Genomic DNA, 7,103 nt, shown 5'->3' with positions numbered 1-7,103 from the left:
AAATTTTTTTCCACTCTTTTTCAACCAAGAAATTTTTGTGACCCCCAAGTATAAAATACCCAGTATAAAATAGGTGTACAAATCAAACATTTACTGATAATCATAATTTTGCACACACACACACCCCACATTAAGTTATCATACTCCTTATGCTGTCATGACTGCCATTTAACAAGATGAGTTCTAGAATGTTTTTTAGCAGAGAGATTACAAAAAGAATAAATTTTGTTGCAAGGATTTATCAAAAAATCAACTTTCAATAACTTTCCTAAGGATCATCAGCCCATTCTACTATGTTTGTCATAACTTGTGTTTATAATATAGTTTTTTTCATGTCTTATCTTGACGTAAAGATGATCTTATGTAGCATTTGAGCTCAGATTCTGATAGGTGATCTACCAGAATGGAATGGCCCTCAGTATAGAACTAGCAGCACACTGCCATCAAAGAACTAACTCAAATAATAAAGCAATTGACCACAAAGTTGTACTATGTATTGGTAAAAAAAAAAAAAATTATCAGAAAAATCATAGTTTCAGAAAACATGCTATCATATAGTGCTTTTGTATGCATTATATTCTCATTTTTCTTTATGGAACCTGTGAAGAAGATCATGCAAGCATAAATTCAATTAACACAACCTTCTCTCTCCATCCTTCTACTCTTTTCCCCATTTGTTAAGCATTATAATTCATTTCAATTCAACAAGTATATTGAATTACAAAGTGTTCTTTAAATAAAAAGCTTCTTAAATAACTTGAAGGATATGCAGTACTTGTGTCTGAACTTTGATAATATAATAAAAATTATAATACTACATAAATTATATTTGCAACTTTGATGCTACAATCAAACCATCAGTAGGATATTTTACAGAGCTTGACTAATAATTATTTTGGAAGCATAAATGATCTAGACTTGCAAGGGAAACAGTGAAAAAGAACTAGGAGTGAAGGAGAGATAGCACATTGAGACTGCAAATTATACTATAAAATAGAAATCAAAACTGTGATTACATTTTTAAACATGGCCTTGATGGAAATTTGTTTTGCTTGACTTTTTATAAGTTTTGTTTTTCTCTTTCAGTACAGGATAGGGAAGTGGGAAGAAGAAAAATTAATGCTTGTTAATTGAAAAAAAATACTTGTTTTTAAAAACTATGCAGTAATGATTTTTAATATCATTTGAACAGACCAGATAAGGAAGAATTAGAAACAATGAACTCGAACAAATATTAAATTCCTACTACAGTATCAGGTGCTAAGAAGTCAAAGAGAAAGTAGTCCTTGCTTTCTTAGAACTTTTATTCTATTGAAAGGTAAGGGTAGGGGGGATGGAAACAGAATACAGTATATATAGCATGTGTACTGATGGGTGTACAAAGTAATTTTTAAAGGCTAGCACATTAAACAGGGAGAAAAAAGATGATATTGTAGAACTGACAACTGAGTTGTGTCTTAAAAGAAAGGAAGGATTCCAGTGTATTCCAGAAATGGAGAACCACTTATGCAAAGGCAAGAGATAACATTATCTTAATGGATTAGCTAGCTGTCTTGTTTGTCAGGAACAGAGGGAATGATTGCAATTAAATCTAGAAAGGTAAAGAACCAGACTATAGAGGACCACAAATGCCATGTATTTTATCCAAAGGACAATAGAAAACCACTGAAAAATTTTAAGGGACTGACCATCAGATTTATGTTCTAAAGCTATTTGAGCAGATAGTGAAGGCTAGCCTTCCTATCTAGATTGGAGAAGAAATAACTACAAGAAGGAAAGTTGATTTTTTTTCCCTCAATATTTTATTTTTCTAAATACATGAAAAGATGGTTTTCACCATTCATTTTTGTAAAACTTTGTGTTCCAAATTTTTCTCCCCAAAAAGGAATCTGATAATGGGTTAAATGTGTGCTGTCCTTTTAAACATATTAACATATTTGTCGTGTTGTGCAAAAAAAAAATCAAACCAAAAGGGAAAAAAAAACACAAGAAAGAAAAAAATGAACAAAAATGTTAAAATACTATGCTTTGATCCACATTGTCTCCATAATTCTTTCTTTGGATATGATTGGCATTTTCCTTCCCAAGTCTATTGAAATTGCCTTGAATCACCACATTGTTGAGAAGAGCCAAGTCCATCACAGTTGATCATTACATAATCATCTTGTAACTATATACAGTGTTTTCTTGGTTCTATTCACTTCACTCAGCATCAGTTCACATGGGTCTTAATCAGTCTGCTCATTTCTTCTATATGGGAACAATAATGTTTCATTATCTTATATTATTCATAACTTATTCAGTCATTCCCCAACTGATGAGCATCCATTCAATTTCCAATTCCTTGCCTCTATAAACATTTTTTACACATATGGGTCCTTTTGAAAGCTATTGCAATAGTTTGGTAGAAATCACAAAGGCCCAAGGTAAGGTAGAATTTGTACAAGTAGAAACAAGAATGAATACAAGAAATGTTTTAGAAAAGTCAAGACTTAAAACTGCTTGGATATTAAGGTTCGTGGAGATGGAAGAATTAAGGATGACTCCAAGATTGTAAACCTGAGTAAATGGAAGGATGGTATTTCTCTTGACAAAAATGGGGAAGTTTAAAGATGCGATGCCTACAATAGTAATTTTTTCTGTAAATATACGTATATGTGTGTGTATATATACATATGTATGTATATATACATACATACATGTATCTTAAGTATATATAGGTTGTGTAGACCCATAAATTGGGAACTAGAAGTGACTAGGGAGAATATTTTTTAAGCATATCTAACATTTATATAGTGCTTTACATATATTGCCTTCTTGACTCTCCCTCCCCCCCCCCAACAATCCTGTGAAGTATGAGTTATTATAACCTTCATTTTACAAGTGAAAAAATTAAGACTGATCACTGGACTGTCTTAACTGTTTCATATCTCAATTTTCTTTATGCTTGTCTGAGAACAGATGGAAATACTAGAGCACCTTTGGCCTTCATCTTTATAATATTAAACAACTTTATAGAGTAATAATATGTAATCAGTATAGTCATTCCAGTGTGTGACTTCCAAACAGTTGATCCTCAGTACTACCCCTATTGAAAGTAAAATGCTGCATGGAGACAGAGCAGTGTTGTGAGAAGAGAGCTGAATTTGAGTTCAAAGGACCTGTGTTAGAGATCCATCTCTGTCAGATATGAAATGCATGGTCTTGAGCAAATCTCAACTTCTCTGTTCCTCAATTTTCCCCTCTGTAAAATGAGTTGGACTTAATTAGCTTTATAGTCCCTTCAAGCTCTTGTGTCAAGAGCCTTATATTAAATTGCAGCCTAATATCCTATAACAAGCAACACCTGGAGAATCACCCAGGAGAAAATTCAATCCCCTTAAACCATTGACTGGTTAGCTAATTGTTTCTCCTACCATTGTAATGCTGGAGAAACTGAGGCAAGATAGAGATTAGAGAGTATGTAATAATTTATTAAATGGGAGAGATTTACTGGGACCAAATGGCTCCATGGTTTGGTCCCAGGGCTGAATGAGACTGTCTCCAAGAATCCAGCAAACAAGAGTTCTCAGTATATATACACATGGCTTAGACTCATGGCGTAGATTAGGGTGGGGAGAAGGGGGGAGGGGCAGAGTCAGGGTGCTAAGACCTGGAACAGGACTCTGGCGATCTGGTTCTGACAGGGTGAGGGGAGGCATGGGGGGAAGAACCCTGGAGATGGGGAGAGGCATCTTGATAAGATGGTATCTGACATTCCAGGAGCTTGGGATGGGAAGAGGCATTCTGATACTCTAAAACATAAAATATTTGATCCTTATCAAATATTCTGATAAAGAGGGAGGGGAGGTTTTGCAGAACTGAGCTTTGAGTTGAAACAGAGAAACTGAGTCAGGACTGGGTCAGGATAATTATTTGGAAGCATAAATGATCTAGACTCGCAAGGGAAACAATGAAAAAGAACTAGCAGTGCAGGGGAGATAGCACATTGAGACTTCAAATTATACTATAAAATAAAAATCAAAATTCTGTGAGAACTGTGACATAACATTCCAAGCTCTCTTCTGAATATTCAAATCATTGAATTACCTTCCTCTAGAAGGTCTTAGCATCATAATTTTGATCAACCCTATGTAAAGCAAAGGACTTATGGCAAGGACCAGTCTCTTCCTGATAACCCCAGTATTATTAGCTTCAAACAGCATTCCTCATTTAGGGGGATACACAGCTCCCCCCCCCCCGTTTAGGTCCTCTGTAGTTGGGGAGCATCTCAGAGAATCCAGTTTGAGATGGACAGTTCACTGTGAGTTAGGTCTGTGGTCAATTGTGCATAACTTAGTCTCTGCTGAGTAGCAGTGCTCAAGACAGTCCTTCTGCCCATCCTAAGAGTGCACCCCAAGTCTGTCAGGGACTCCAAAAGGGGGAAAAAGTGGGGCCTGGAGTACCTCCACCTCTCCCCTCTCAATAGAACAGGAACTGCTCCTAGGAAACAGATTTGTAAACAAATTATGCACTTAGACCAAGGCAGGCAACCCCAAACTATTAGAGTCCTGATATCAAAATTCAGAAATACTAATTAAGGGACTGGGGTAACAGGAGTGGAGAAACAGATCAGAGAGCTGCCAGTCCCAGGACAGGTGTGTGATTATTACTTGTTTCTAAAGAATAATCCCCAAAACTGAGTCTTCCAGGGTAATTCTAGCAGAATAAGGGATTTCAAAGTTAAAACATAACCAGCAAATCATGGTCCAGTAAATTTTAAGCAAGGAGTTAAATAATTTCCAATTCAATCTGAACTAATGAGGTAGGGGGCAGGGCAGAAGTACCTAAGAAAAATACAACAGTTTTTCCCAATTTCCTGACCAGTTTCAACTAGTTTCCTTCCTCCCTTTTTTTTTCCATGGAAAAGAAATTATCAAATGATTATTCCACATATAAATCCCAAGAGTGAATCACAATTCCTATACATAACAGACTAGTATAGTAAGTTTCCTAAAAATCCCTCAAACATACAGCAATAGTTAAACAGTTTTAACAAATCTTAAACAGTTAAATTTTAGCAATAATTCAACCACTTTCCCACTCTCCAATATTAGTCCAAATTACATCAGGAGCAGTGATCTTCTCAAAAACTGCTTCCTGCTGAGGAGACCCTCAGTTCAGAGAGGGGAGGGCGTGGCCATGCTGGCTGCTCCCAAAGCTTCAGATGGGCTGATCCATGTCTCGAAGCAAGTCAATACTTGTAATTTTGACCAAAATCTAGAACAAAAACACAAATCTAACAAATGAAGGTTAGAACAGACTGATCTAAAATGTGAAGAGGCCAATATGGATTGGCCAGCAGCTTTTCACTGTGCTAACTGTTAAAAATCTAAATATCCACAGATATAAATATTCAGTAACAGATACTCATTTGCCAAGTATTCAGGATATAATGATATACATATGCTGTTGCAAACAGCAAGGTATAACATATAACTAGATTGGAAATAACAAGGTATTAGAGAACCCCAGGGATTCTACTAAAAAGCTATTAGAAATAATTCATAATTTTAGCAAAGTAGCAGGATACAAAATAAATCCCCATAAATCCTCAGCATTTTTATACATCACCAACAAAACCCAACAGCAAGAGATACAAAGAGAAATTCCATTCAGAATAACTTGATACCATAAAATATTTGGAAATCTATCTACCAAAGGAAAGTCAGGAATTATATGAGCAAAATTACAAAAAAAGTTTCCACACAAATAAAGTCAGACTTAAATAATTGGAAAAATATTAAGTGCTCTTGGATAGGCCGAGCGAATATAATAAAAATGACAACACTCCCTAAACTAATCTATTTATTTAGTGCTATACCAATCAGACTTCCAAGAAAATATTTTAATGATCTAGAAAAAATAACAACAAAATTCATATGGAACAATAAAAAGTCGAGAATCTCAAGGGGATTAATGAAAAAAAAAAAAAATCAAATGAAGGTGGCCTAGCTACCTGATCTAAAATTATATTATAAAGCAGCAGTCACCAAAATCATTTGGTATTGGCAAAGAAATAGATTAGTTGATCAGTGGAAAAGGTTAGGTTCACAAGACAGAATAGTCAACTATAGCAATCTAATGTTTGACAAACCCAAAGATCCAAACTTTTGGGATAAGAATTCATTATTTGATAAAAACTGCTGGGATAACTGGAAATTAGTATGGCAGAAATTAGGCATGGACCCACACTTAACACCATATACCAAGATAAGATCAAAATGGGTCCATGACCTAGGCATAAAGAATGAGATTATAAATAAATTAGAGGAACATAGGATAGTTTATCTCTGACTTGTGGAGGAGAAAGAAATTTGTGACCAAAGATGAACTAGAGACCATTACTGATCACAAAATAGAAAAGTTTGATTATATCAAATTAAAAAGCCTTTGTACAAACAAAACTAATGCAAACAAGATTAGAAGGGAAGCAACAAACTGGGAAAACATCTTCACAGTTAAAGGTTCTGATAAAGGCCTCATTTCCAAAATATATAGAGAACTGACTCTAATTTATAAGAAATCAAGCCATTCTCCAATTGATAAATGGTCAAAGGATATGAATAGACAATTTTCAGAGGATGAAATTGAAATTATTACCACTTATATGAAAGTGTTCCAAATCATTATTGATCAGAGAAATGCAAATTAAGAAAACTCTGAGATACCACTACACACCTGTCAGATTGGTTAAGATGACAGGAAAAAATAATGATGAATGTTGGAGGGGATGCGGGAAAACTGGGACACTGATGCATTGTTGGTGGAGTTGTGAACGAATCCAACCATTCTGGAGAGCAATCTGGAATTATGCCCAAAAAGTTATCAAACTATGCATACCCTTTGATCCAGCAGTGTTTCTATTGGGCTTATATCCCAAAGAAATACTAAAGAAGGGAAAGGGACCTGTAGGTGCCAAAATGTTTGTAGCAGCCCTGTTTGTAGTGGCTAGAAACTGGAAATTGAATGGATGCCCATCAATTGGAGAATGGCTGGGTAAATTGTGGTATATGAATGTTATGGAATATTATTGTTCTGTAAGAAATGACCAGCAGGATGAA

This window comes from Antechinus flavipes, chromosome 1 (assembly GCF_016432865.1).
Source record: "Antechinus flavipes isolate AdamAnt ecotype Samford, QLD, Australia chromosome 1, AdamAnt_v2, whole genome shotgun sequence".
Classification (NCBI taxonomy): domain Eukaryota; kingdom Metazoa; phylum Chordata; class Mammalia; order Dasyuromorphia; family Dasyuridae; genus Antechinus; species Antechinus flavipes.
Note: the sequence above shows the minus strand (reverse complement) of the source record.